Here is a 13,568-nt window from a genome sequence, read left to right as displayed (position 1 = left end):
AGAATAATGTATGGGCCTTGCTGGGATGGGGCCTGCTTTGCCTATTAGCGTCCAGAATAATGCGTGCGCCTTACTGGGATGGGGCCTGCTTCGCCGATTAGTGTTGAGAATAATGTGTGCGCCTTGCTAAGCTGGGGCCTGCATCGCCTATTACTGTTGAGAATAATGCATGTACCTTGCTGGGATGGCGCCTGCTTTGCCTATTAGTGTTGAGAATAATGCATGGGCCTTGCTGGGATGGGGCCTGCTTCACCTATTAGTGTTGAGAATAATGCGTGCGCCTTGCTGGGATGGCGCCTGCTTCGCCTATTAGTGTTGAGAATAATGTGTGCGCCTTGCTGGGACGTAGCCTGCTTCACCTATTAGTGTTGAGAATAATGCGTGCGCCTTGCTGTGATGGGGCCTGCTTTGCCTATTAGTGTTGAGAATAATGCCTTCGCCTTGCTGGGATGGCGCCTGCATCGCTTATTAGTGTTGAGAATAATGTGTGGGCCTTGCAGGCACGGAGCCTGCTTCGCCTATTAGTGTTGAGGATAATGCTTGCACCTTGCTGGGATGGGGCCTGCTTTGCCTATTAGTGTTAGAATAATTTGTGTGCCTTGCTGGGATGGGGCCTGCTTTGCCTATTAGTGTTGAGAATAATGTATGCGCCTTGCTGGGATGGGGCCTGCTTCGCCTATTAGTGTTGAAAACAATGCGTGCGGCTTGCTGGGATGGGGCCGTCTTTGCCTATTAATGTTGAGAATAATGTATGGGCCTTGCTGGGATGGAGCCTGCTTCGCCTATTAGTGTTAGAATAATGCGTGTGCCCTGCTGGGATGGGGCCTGCTTCACCTATGTGTGTTGAGAATAATGCATAGGCCTTGCTGGGATGGGGCTGCTTCGCCTATTAGTGTTGAGAATAATGCATGTGCCTTACTGGGATGGGGCTGCTTCACCTATTAGTGTTGAGAATAATGTATGGGCCTTGCTGGGATGGAGCCTGATTCGCCTATTAGTGTTGAGAATAATGCATAGCCCTTGCTGGGATGGGGCCTGCTTCGCCTATTAGTGTTGAGAATAATGTATGGGCCTTTCTGGGATGGGGCCTGCTTCACCTATTAGTGTTGAGAATAATGTATGGGCCTTGCTGGGATGGGGCCTGCTTCGCCTATTAGTTTTGAGAATAATGCGTGCACCTTGCAGGAATGTGGCCTGCTTCACCTATTAGTGTTGAGAATAATGCATGCCCCTTGCTGGGATAGGGCCTGATTCGCCTATTAGTGTTGATAATAATGTATGGGACTTGCTGGGATGGGCCTGCTTTGCCTATTAGTGGTGAGTATAATTAGTGCATCTTGCTGGGATGGGGCCTGCTTCGTCTATTAGTGTTGAGACTAATGTATGGGCCTTGCTGGAATGGGGCCTGCTTCGCCTATTAGTGTCCAGAATAATGCGTGCGCCTTGCTGGGATGGGACCTGCTTCATCTGTTAGTGTTGAGAATAATGCGTGCGCCTTGCGGGGATGGGGACTGCTTTGCCTATTAGTGTTGAGAATAATGCATGCCCCTTGCTCGGATAGGGCCTGCTTCGTCTATTAGTGTTGAGAATAATGTATGGGCCTTGCTGGGATGGGCCTGCTTCACCTATTAGTGTTGAGTATAATTAGTGCATCTTGCTGGGATAGGGCCTACTTCGTCTATTAGTGTTGGGAATAATGTATGGGCCTTGCTGGGATGGGGCCTGCTTCGCCTATTAGTGTCCAGAATAATGCGTGCGCCTTACTGGTATGGGACCTGCTTCACCTATTAGTGTTGAGAATAATGTGTGCGCCTTGCTGGGATGGGGCCTGCTTTGCCTATTAGTGTTGAGAATAATGCATGCCCCTTGCTGGGATAGGGCCTGCTTCGCCTATTAGTGTTGAGACTAATGCGTGCGTCTTGTTGGGATGGGCCTGCTTCGCCTATTAGTGTTCAGTAAATTAGTGCATCTTCCTGGGTTGGGGCCTGCTTCATCTATTAGTGTTGAAAATAATGTATGGGCCTTGCTGGGATGGGGCCTGCTTCGCCTATTAGTGACCAGAATAATGCTTTCGCCTTGCTGGGTTGGGGCCTGCTTCGCCTATTAGTGTTGAGAATAATGTATGGGCCTTGCTGGGATGGGGCCTGCTTCTCCTATTAGTGTTGAGAATAATGCGTGCGCCTTGCTGGGATGGGGCCTGCTACGCCTATTAGTGTTGAGAATAATGTATGGGCCTTGCTGGGATGGGGCCTGCTTCGCCTATTAGTGTTGAGAATAATGTGTTCGCCTTGCTGGTATTGGGTCTGCTTGTCCTATTAGTGTTGAGTATAATTAGTGCATCTTTTTTGGGATGGGGCCTGCTTCATCTATTAGTGTTGAGAATAATGTATGGGCCTTGCTGGGATGGGGCCTGCGTCGCCTATTAATGTTGAGAATAATGCGTGCGCCTTGCTGGGATGGGGCCTGCTTTGCCTATTAGTGTTGAGAATAATGCGTGCGGTTTGCTGGGATGGGGCCTGCGTCGCCTATTAATGTTGAGAATAATGCGTGCGCCTTGCTGGGATGGGGCCTGCTTCTCCTATTAGTGTCGAGAATAATGCGTGCGCCTTTGCTGGGATGGGGCCTCCTTCGCCTATTAGTGTCAAGAATAATGCGTGCGCCTTGCTGGGATGGGGCCTGCTTCGCCTATTAGTGTTTAGAATAATGCGTGCGGTTTGCTGGGATGGGGCCTCCTTCGCCTATTAGTGTCGAGAATAATGCGTGCGCCTTTGCTGGGATGGGGCCTGCTTTGCCTATTAGTGTTGAGAATAATGCATGCCCGTTGCTGGGATAGGGCCTGCTTCGCCTATTAGTGTTGAGAATAATGTATGGGCCTTGCTGGGATGGGCCAGCTTCGCCTATTAGTGTTGAGAATAATGCATGGGCCTTGCTGGGATGGCGCATGCTTCACCTATTAGTGTTGAGAATAATGCATGTGCCTTGCTGGGATGGAGCCTGCTTCGCCTGTTAGTGTTGAGAATAATGTATGGGTCTTGCTGGGATGGGGGCTGCTTTGCCTATTAGTGTTGAGAATAATGTGTGGGCCTTGCTGGGATGGGGCCCGCTTCGCCTATTAGTGTTGAGAATAATGCATGGGCCTTGCTGGGATGGCGCATGCTTCGCCTATTAGTGTTGAGAATAATGCATGTGCCTTGCTGGGATGGAGCCTGCTTCGCCTGTTAGTGTTGAGAATAATGTATGGGCCTTGCTGGGATGGGGGCTGCTTTGCCTATTATTGTTGAGAATAATGTATGGGCCTTGCTGGGATGGGGGCTGCTTCTCATATTAGTGTTGAGAATAATGTATGGGCCTTGCTGGGATGGAGCCTGCTTCGCCTGTTAGTGTTGAGAATAATGTATGGGCCTTGCTGGGATGGGGGCTGCTTTGCCTATTAGTGTTGAGAATAATGTGTGCGCCCTGCTGGGATGGAGCCTGCTTCGCCTGTTAGTGTTGAGAACAATGCGTGCGCCTTGCTGGGATGGGGCCGTCTTTGCCTATTAGTGTTAGAATAATGCGTGCGCCCTGCTTGGATGGGGCCGGCCGCCCTATTGGTGTTGTGAATAATGCATAGGCCTTGCTGGGATGGGGCCTGCTTCGCCTATTAGTGTTGAGAATAATGCCTGCGCCTTGCTGGGATGGGGCCTGCTTCGCCTATTAGTGTTGAGAATAATGCCTGCGCCTTGCTGGGATGGGGCTTGCTTCGCCTATTAGTGTTGAGAATAACATATGGGCCTTGCTGGGATGGGGCCTGCTTCACCTATTAGTGTTGAGAATAATGCATGTACCTTGCTGGGATGGGGCCTGCTTCGCCTATTAATGTTGAGAATAATGCATAGGCCTTGCTGGGATGGGGCCTGCTTCGCCTATTTGAGTTGAGAATAATGTACGGGCCTTGCTGGGATGGAGCCTGCTTTGCCTATTAGTGTTGAGAATAATGCATGCCCCTTGCTGGGATAGGGCCTGCTTCGCCTATTAGTGTTGAGAATAATGTATGGGCCTTGCTGGGATGGGCCTTCTTCGCCTATTAGTGGTGAGTATAATTAATGCATCTTGCTGGGATGGGGCCTGCTTCGCCTATTAGTGTTGAGAATAATGTATGGGCCTTGCTGGGATGGGGCCTTCTTCGCCTATTAGTGTCCAGAATAATGCGTGCGCCTTGCTGGGATGGGACCTGCTTCATCTATTAGTGTTGAGAATAATGCGTGCGCCTTGCTGGGATGGGGACTGCTTTGCCTATTAGTGTTGCGAATAATGCATGCCCCTTGCTGGGATAGGGCCTGCTTCGCCTATTAGAGTTGAGGATAATGTATGGGCCTTGCTGGGATAGGGCCTGCATCACCTATTAGTGTTGAGTATAATTAATGCATCTTGCTGGGATAGGGACTGCTTCGTCTATTAGTGTTGGGAATAATGTATGGGCCTTGCTGGGATGGGGCCTGCTTCGCCTATTAGTGTCCAGAATAATGCGTGCGCCTTGCTGGGATGGGGCCTGCTTCACCTATTAGTGTTGAAAATAATGTATGGGCCTTGCTGGGATGGGCCTGCTTCACCTATTAGTGATGAGTATAACTAGTGCATCTTGCTGGGATAGGGTCTGCTTTGTCTATTAGTGTTCGGAATAGTGTATGGGCCTTGCAGGGATGGGGCCTGCTTTGCCTATTAGTGTTGGTCCGTTGCTCCTCTGCCACTGAAGGCCTACGGCCCGCGCTGCTCCGTGCCTCCACTCTCCCTACATCTGCTGGAAGCAGGTGAGTGAGCCCAGCTAGAGCCCCCTGGGCCCCAATATTGGCCAAAATGACCACCTTGGGCGTGCTGCGTCGAGCCAGCAGCCCCTTTGTCCCCCGGTTTCCCTTCCCTGTGTCCGCTTCCTCTTTCTCCCTCCTCCTGCCTCCCAGCCCGCCCCCGCAACGTGATTGGTCCGTTGCTCCTCTGCCACTGAAGGCCTACGGCCCCCGCTTCTCCGTGCCTCCACTCTCCCTACAGCTGCTGGAAGCAGGTGAGTGAGCCTGGCTAGAGCCCCCTGGGCCCCAATATTGGCCAAAATGACCACCTTGGGTGCGCTCCGTCGAGCCAGCAGCCCCTTTGTCCCCTGGTTTCCCTTCCCTGTGTCCGCTTCCTCTTTCTCCCTCCTCCCGCCTCCCAGCCCGCCCCCGCAACGTGATTGGTCCGTTGCTCCTCTGCCACTGAAGGCCTACAGCCCGCGCTGCTCCGTGCCTCCACTCTCCCTACAGCTGCTGGAAGCAGGTGAGTGAGCCCGGCTAGAGCCCCCTGGGCCCCAATATTGGCCAAAATGACCACCTTGGGCGCGCTTCGTTGAGCCAGCAGCCCCTTTGTCCCCCAGTTTCCCTTCCCTGTGTCTGCTTCCTCTTTCTCCCTCCTCCTGCCTCCCAGCCCACCCCCTCTTCCCTATTTGTCCGACCACTGCCCATTACCGACCCTTCCGGGGCAGCCCTCTGCCCGGCAGCCCCCAGCGGCTAAGGGCCCCAAGGCCAAGGGCGGCTCCAACAGAGGCGGCTCCAGGAAGTGTCAGCAGGTGTCCGCAGGGGACGCCAAGGAAGCCACCAGACACCGACAAAACTGTAAGTGTTGGCTTGGGTGAGGGGTAGAGCAATTACTCTACTCCAGAAAGCTCCAGCCACTCTAACCTACCTTTCAATGGCCTGCAGCCTAATGTTAGCCAGTGATTGTTAGCATATGCCACACTTAGATCGAATCTCTAATAGCATCTCTATGAAAGTTGAATTCAGAAGTGTACCCAACTGCATTTAGAAGTTGCGACCAATTGCATTTAGAACTGTACCCTACTGCATTTAGAATTGTACCCTACTGCATTTAGAAGTGTTCCCAACTGCATTTAGAACTGTCCCCACTTGTATTTAGAAGTGTACCCAATTGCATTTAGAAGTGGTGACCAATAGCCTCTCGGAGAAAGCTAAATTTAGAAGTGTACCCAATTGCACTTAGAAGTGGTCCCAACTGCATTTAGAAGTTGCACCCAATTGCAGTTAGAAGCTGTGCCCAATTGCATTTAGAAGTGGTCCCAACTGCATTTAGAAGTTGCGCCCAATTGCAGTTAGAAGCTGTGCCCAATTGCATTTAGAAGCTGCCCCCAATAGCCTCTTTGAGAAAGTTGAATCTAGAAGTGTAGCCAGTTACATTTAGAAGTTGCGCCCAATAGCCTCTGTGAGAAAGCTGAAATTTGGAAGTGTACCCAACTGCATTTAGAAGTGTTCCCAACTGCATTTAGAAGTGGCGCCCAACTGCATTTAGAAGTTGCGCCCAATTGCATTTAGAAGTGTTCCGAACTGCATTTAGAAGTGTTCCCATCTGCATTTAGAAGTGTTCCCAATTGCATTTAGAAGTTGCGTCCAATAGCCTCTCTGAGAATGTTGATTTTAGAAAATGTACCCAATTGCATTTAGAAGTTGCGCCCAATAGCCTCTCTGAGAAAGCTGAATTTAGAAGTGTACCCAAGTGTACCCAATTGCATTTAGAAGTTGTGACCAATAGACTCTGTGAGAAAGCTGAAATTTGGAAGTGTACCCAATTGCATTTAGAAGTTGTGACCAATAGCCTCTTGAAGAAAGTTGAATTTAGAAGTGTACCAACAGCACGGAATTGCATGACGTACATAATTATGCTTTGGAATGCAGGAAATACATCATACCACACCCCACGCTTACTCTCTCCCTTACACCACCACTCAACTAGAACACAGAGATAATATGACACCATTCGGTATAATGTTCTCATATCAACATCTCCCGCTCACTCCCATCACTCTGAGTAAACATGGCTGGTTTCACACCCCCCAGCCAGGTGTTCTCCTCAGGCCTAACGCAGCCACACTCGGTCTGGATAAATCCTGCCAGAGCGAACACATACTCCTGATCTCTCAACCACCACACCTACCGCTAAGAAGCAGCTACCACTTGAATTCCGCACCAGCTGCACACATACCTGGTGCGCACACGCACTTTTTGGATGGACTCTCTCTACTCTCTCTAATGACATGAACTTAGGTTCCCAAGGGCGTTCAACCTACCAGCGCCTTCAAACCATACCAATGGTATATAAGGCGCTATATAAATGCAAAATAACATAACATAACATATCAGTGTTAAGAATAATGTATGGGCCTTGTTGGGATGGGGCCTGCTTCGACTATTAGTGTTGAGAATAATGTGTGCGCCTTGCTGGTAAGGGGTCTGCTTGGCTTATTAGTGTTGAGTATAATTAGTGCATCTATTTTGGGATGGGGTCTGCTTCATCTATTAGTCTTGAGAATAATGTATGGGCCTTGCTGGGATGGGGCCTGCTTCACCTATTAGTGTTGAGAATAATGTATGGGCCTTGCTGGGATGGGGCCTCCTTTGCCTATTAGTGTCGAGATTAATGCGTGCGCCTTTGCTGGGATGGGGCCTGCTTTGCCTATTAGTGTTGAGAATAATGCATGCCCGTTGCTGGGATAGGGCCTGCTTCGCCTATTAGTGTTGAGAATAATGTATGGGCCTTGCTGGGATGGGCCTGCGTTGCCTATTAGTGTTGAGAGTGATGTATGTGCCTTGCTGGGATGGGCCTGCTTCTCCTATTAGTGTTGAGAATAATGTGTGCGGTTTGCTGGGATGGGGACTGCTTTGCCTATTAGTGTTGAGAATAATGTATGGGCCTTGCTGGGATGGGCCTGCGTTGCCTATCAGTGTTGAGAGTGATGTATGTGCCTTGCTGGGATGGGCCTGCTTCTCCTATTAGTGTTGAGAATAATGTATGGGCCTTGCTGGGATGGGGTCTGCTTTGCCTATTAGTGTTGAGAGTGATGTATGGGCCTTGCTGGGATGGGGCCTGCTTCGCCGATTAGTGTTGAGAATAATGTGTGCGCCTTGCTAGGATGGGGCCTTCTTCTTCTATTAGTGTTGAGAATAATGCGTGCGCCTTGCTGGGATGGGGCCTGCTTCTCCTATTAGTGTTGAGAATAATGTGTGCGCCTTGCTGGGATGGGGCCTGCTTTGCCTATTAGTGTTGAGAATAATGTATGGGCCTTTTTGGGATGGGGCCTGCTTCGACTATTAGTGTTGAGAATAATGTGTGCGCCTTGCTGGGATGGGGCCTCCTTCGTCTATTAGTGTTGAGAATAATGCAAGCGCCTTGCTGGGATGGGGCCTCCTTCGCCTATTAGTGTTGAGAATAATGCATGGGCCTTGCTGGGATGGCGCCTGCTTCGCCTGTTAGTGTTGAGAATAATGCGTGCGCCTTGCTGGGATGGGGCCGGCGTTGCCTATTAGTGTTGAGAATAATGTGTGTGCATGGCTGGGACGGAGCCTGCTTCGCCTATTAGTGTTGAGAATAATGCGAGCGCCTTGCTGGGATGGGGCCGTCTTTGCCTATTAGTGCTCAGAATAATGTGTGCACCTTGCTGGGATGGTGCCTGCTTCGCCCATTAGTGTTGAGAATATTGTATGCGCCTTGCTGGGAGGAACCTGCTTTGCCTATTATCGTTGAAAATAATGTATGGGCCTTGCTGGGATGGGGCCTTCTTCTCCTATTAGTATTGAGAATAATGTATGCGCCTTGCTGGGAGGAACCTGCTTTGCCTATTATCGTTGAAAATAATGTATGGGCCTTGCTGGGATGGGGTCTACTTCGCCTATTAGTGTTGAGAATAATGTATGGGCCTTACTGGGATGGGGCCTGCTTCGTCTGTTTTCTGCTTATACTTTTTTGGTGAGGAGTCGTAAATGAACAATCCATTCAGACAACCTCATGGCGCTGCATGTAAGAACGATGCGTGCATAGTCTGTTTATTTTGCATTCAGCTCTCCCACTGCCCCAGCTGAGAGCTATGTAAAATAATTACATTCATATTAATTCCAAAAAACCCAAATAGATTTTTCCTTCAGGCATTTCTCGACACAAGCCGCTGGGAGTATGCGCCCCTGTGCATTTGGTGCAAGAGAAAGAAGACTTCCATTTAAATGGCTTAGTTCTCCCACAACTCCCCCAAAACTACATGTGCCCCCTCCAAATCACCAGCAACCAGCTAACTTGAGAAGGACTTCTACCTGTGTGGTTAGAGATCTCTCCCTCGGGGCACAGGATACATTTGTAGCAACACACTGCTTTATCCTTTGAAGTTAGTTTGCGATACCCAGGGAGGCATGGCTCACTGCACCGTGATTGTGGTGGTACCTGTCAGATAAGAAAAAAGGTGCATATTAAGCAATTCTCCTAACCTAGTCAAATTACAAGAGACACTGGCCTTGTTGTTATCCACATCTTAGACACAATTACAGGCACACTGGCAGGTGTTCAGAGTTCAGCTATGTTATGTTATGTTATGTTATGTTATGTTATGTTATGTTATGTTATGTTATGTTAGTGGGTATTGTATGGCACCTTTTATCATTGATATAACATGATAAGGCATTTATAATGCACCTGTACACAAGTGTTACTAGTTATGGTCTCAACGCGTTGTAGGTTTATCGCCCTCGGGGACCATAGTCCAGGTCAGTGGTAGTAGTCAGGGTAGTAGGTAGTGCGTGTGTGCACTCTGTATGTGTGCAGCTAGTCCGAATTCTTTTGTGGTTGGTAGCAACATTTTATTGCTATAAGTAGTAGACATAGTATGTGTGAAGCTAGGCCGAATTGCCAAGGGGGTAGCTGTATTCTAGCGGAGGTGGTGATCGTATGTGAGATTGTGTGCAGCCAGGCCACATTTATTGCGGGGGATAGCTGCGTTCTTAAGGTTGTCGAGGTGTGCAACGTTGTGCATAGTTATGTGTGCAGCTAGGCTGAATTAATCCTGGGGGATAGCTGCATTCTAATGTTGTAGGCTCTGAGCGCGGAGTCAGTATATTTGGGAAGTGAGAGCATCTGTGGGGTTGGCAGTGACCTCCCTGTTCTCGATTGCCTTCCTGTGCTATTAAAATAACTATGCACCCCTTTATAGATGTTTGGTGCTTCGGGACCTTCTAAATCCAGTATGAACTCAAATCTGTTTGCAAAACAGGGTTGTACCTTCCCGGACATAGCACAAGGTTGTACCTTTCCCGGGCCTAGCATTACAGCAATGCCACCTGCATTGGTCTGGCTTGGTCAGCTAGAAAGAGTCTCTTGCAAACCAGTCTTAGATGGAAGATGTCATATCTGCACCCCTGGTTAACACGCGGCCTATCCGTGCAGCGGGAATCACAGGTGACCACACTGTATCATTGTCGAGTAATACTACTTTATTTGCGTGCCTCGCACGCTGACGTTAATTGAGGTCAAGTGACCGTTTTAGTGCACGCTGTCGTGTCACCTGATGTGGTGGCACATATGATGCTACATCTCCCACAAAAATAATTGAGTCCTACCCCATCTCGTCAATCCATCATCTGGGTCTCCGGATGGTGCAGCATGATCTGCCTTCGGCACAGGGATGTCTTAGTTTTGCACAATGTTCTGTCCGCTCCCGTGTTCCGCTTGCTATGCGTCATTCAATTTGTCTTCATCCCTGGTGTATCCAGACACCTCTCAGATGGTTATTGGCTGTGAATCAAAAGGTAGTGTGTCCTTGTGAGATTGCGCTTGTCGCATGAAGATGTGGTCTCCAACCTTTAGATTATTCACCCGGGCTCGACGTCTCTGGTCTGCATAGTCGTTCATTTTGACTTTCGCCTCAGCATCCCTTCTCCTCATCTCCAGGTCCTGTGGATCCACGTCATTGGGCAGGTCTACATAGGCCATCCTGGAGTGTATGGGGCGACCAAACATCTGTTCTACTGGACACACACCTGTGGAGTGTTTTGGTATTCCCTCAGGAGTTGGCATAGGAATTGTTCTTTGGGCATATGCCTGATGTTGGCTATCCTCACAGCTCTCTTAACATTTGCCATAAATGGTTCTACCGCCCCATTTGCCTGGGGCCACAGCAGGGTTATCTTCCTGTGGAAGGGTAGGGTTATACCCTACGTATTTGGCAAAATTGTGGAAGTCACTGCTGGTAAACGGAGGGCCATTATCAGAATTTACTACCTTTGGGATGCCGTAGGCAGAGAATATTTGGTCCAATGCGAGGACTATGACCGATGGTGGCTGTGGATGGTAGTATTACCACCAGTATATAGTCTCCAGACCTTAATGGACCATAAAAGTCATTTGCAATTTCTTCCCACTTGCCTTCTGGTAGGGTGGTCATGTTCAATGGTTCCGGGGACAAAGGTGGTTGCAGGCTGATGCATAAGTGGCATGTTTTGAGTGTACTCTCAATGAGTTTGTCCATCGAGGGGACCACACTTTCCTTCAGAGCATGCGTTTTGTAGCCGGGGCTGCTGAGGTTTTACTAAATGTCTAGATGTCTAAATGTCTACATGCCTGCTCCCGGGGCTGATGGGCTTGGTCCGGATGCCTGGGGGTAGGCATCATGACAGCACTCCCCCCAAGGCCCCTCCTAAAGTTGTTCTTCCCCTGGGCCCTGGTTTGTCTGGGAAGTTCCAATGGAATCTTTTCACCAACCGAGGTGCATGGACGTGGTCACTGGTCACTGGGTTCCCATGACCTTTCTTGTGGTCCGTAGCCCTTCCAATCGATTAAATAAAAAAGTTTTGATTTAACTATCTTGGAGTCCAGGATATTTTTTACCTCAAATTCAGGTTCTCCATCTATCAAGACGGGGTCGGGTGGTTTGGTTAATCTTGTTCCTGGGTGAACTGGTTTTAAAAGTGAAACATGAAAGACAGGATGAATGCGCATATTAGAGGGTAATTCCAATTTGACGGCTACCGGGTTGATAATGGCCTTAATAGTGTAAGGTCCCAAATACCTAGGATTAAAAGTCTGAGTCCCTTTCAGAGGTATGTGTTTTGTAGCCAGCCAAACTTGATCCCCAGTCTGGTATTGTGGAGCATCACTTCTATGTTGATCAGCGTTTTTCTTGTATTTCTCTTTTGCTTGTTTCAAATTTTCTGTTGCCTCTTTAAAGGTTTGTGTAATAGTAGAGTGTAAATGACTAACTGCAGGCATTTCTAAATGCTGAGGCGTATCTAGTTCTGAGGTTCGAGGGTGATGTCCATATATGGTATAAAAGGGGCTTTGTCCGGTTCCTGAATGAGTTATTATATGCATACTCGGAAATCCATAAAATATCTTTCCAATTGCTTTCGCTCTGGTGTAGCATGCAACGTAGGTACTGTTCAAGAGTCTGGGTGGTCCTCTCCGTCTGACCCTCGGTCTGGGGATGGTGACTGGTTGATAACCTCACGTCGATTTGCGCCAGCTGAGAACATTTCTTCCAAAAATGTGAAATGAATTGACTACCTCGGTCAGAGACCAATACGGAAGGAAATCCGTGTATTCGAACAATGTTTTCGAGGAACTCCTTGGCCAGAATTGAAGCAGAAGGTAATCCCTTTAGAGGAATAAAGTGGGCAATCTTGGAAAAAAGATCCACAATAACTAGAATGGGGTTAAATCCATTACATGGAGGTAGATCTGTAATAAAGTCTAACGATAAGGTGTGCCATGGTGTAGGTGGAATATCCAAAGGTTGTAAGAGGCCAGCTGTTTTTTTCTTCTGACTTTGTTTTTGGGCGCAAATGCCACAAGACATTACGAAAGACTTTACGTCTTTTCGCCAGGTGGGCCACCAGAATTGTCTCTTAATTTTAGCTTCAGTTTTTGCGTTACCTTGGTGTCCTTCCATCAGGGTGTCATGATAATTGGAGATGACTAGTTCTTGTAGTTCCTTGTGTGGTAGAAATAGTCGCCCTTGATAAAAAGGTCGGTCATTGATGACTGAGTAGTCCAAACCTTTCTTCACCCAGTCCTGCAGGGCTGTTGGATCGAAGAGTTGTTGGATCTTTACTTGAATATCCTCTAGTGTCTGTAGAGTGGTTATGCCAAGAATTCTTTGTTCTGAAATTATAGGCACCGGTTCTGGGTTTGCATATGCTTCTCCCATCCCTATTCGGGATAAGGCATCTGCCTGGCCATTTTTACAACCTGGTCGATAAGTGATCATGAAATCGAATTCGGCAAAGAATAATTCCCATCGAAGTTGACGCGACGTTTGGGCCTTGGCTGTTTTTAAATACTGCAAGTTCCGGTGATCGGTGATTACCGGAATGGTATGCCTGGCACCGCGAAGATAATGCTGCCAAGCCTTGAAGGCGGATTTGATGGCTAATAATTCTTTATCGGTAACCGCATAGTTTAACTCGGGTGCCGAGAACATTCTGGACCAAAATGCTACTGGGTGAAGTTGACCGGTTTCAGGATCCTTCTTGGACAGGACAGCTCCCATGGCTAATCTGGATGCATCAGTTTCAACTATGTATAAAAGTTCGGGGCGTGGATGCTTTAAGACAGGTGCAGACGTGAATTTCGCTTTCAGCTCTTGGAAGGCCTTTTCAGCTTCTTCGCTCCACAAGAAGCGTTTGTTTTTTCACAAAAGTGCTGTGATAGGGTGTACAACATGTGAGAAATCCGGAATGAATCTGCGGTAGAAATTATCAAATCCGAGCATGCTTTGTCCCCTTTAACTGAACTGG

The sequence above is a fragment of the Ambystoma mexicanum genome, chromosome 4p, assembly GCF_040938575.1.
Source record: "Ambystoma mexicanum isolate Mex_15411 chromosome 4p, UKY_AmexF1_1, whole genome shotgun sequence".
Taxonomy (NCBI): domain Eukaryota; kingdom Metazoa; phylum Chordata; class Amphibia; order Caudata; family Ambystomatidae; genus Ambystoma; species Ambystoma mexicanum.
Note: the sequence above shows the minus strand (reverse complement) of the source record.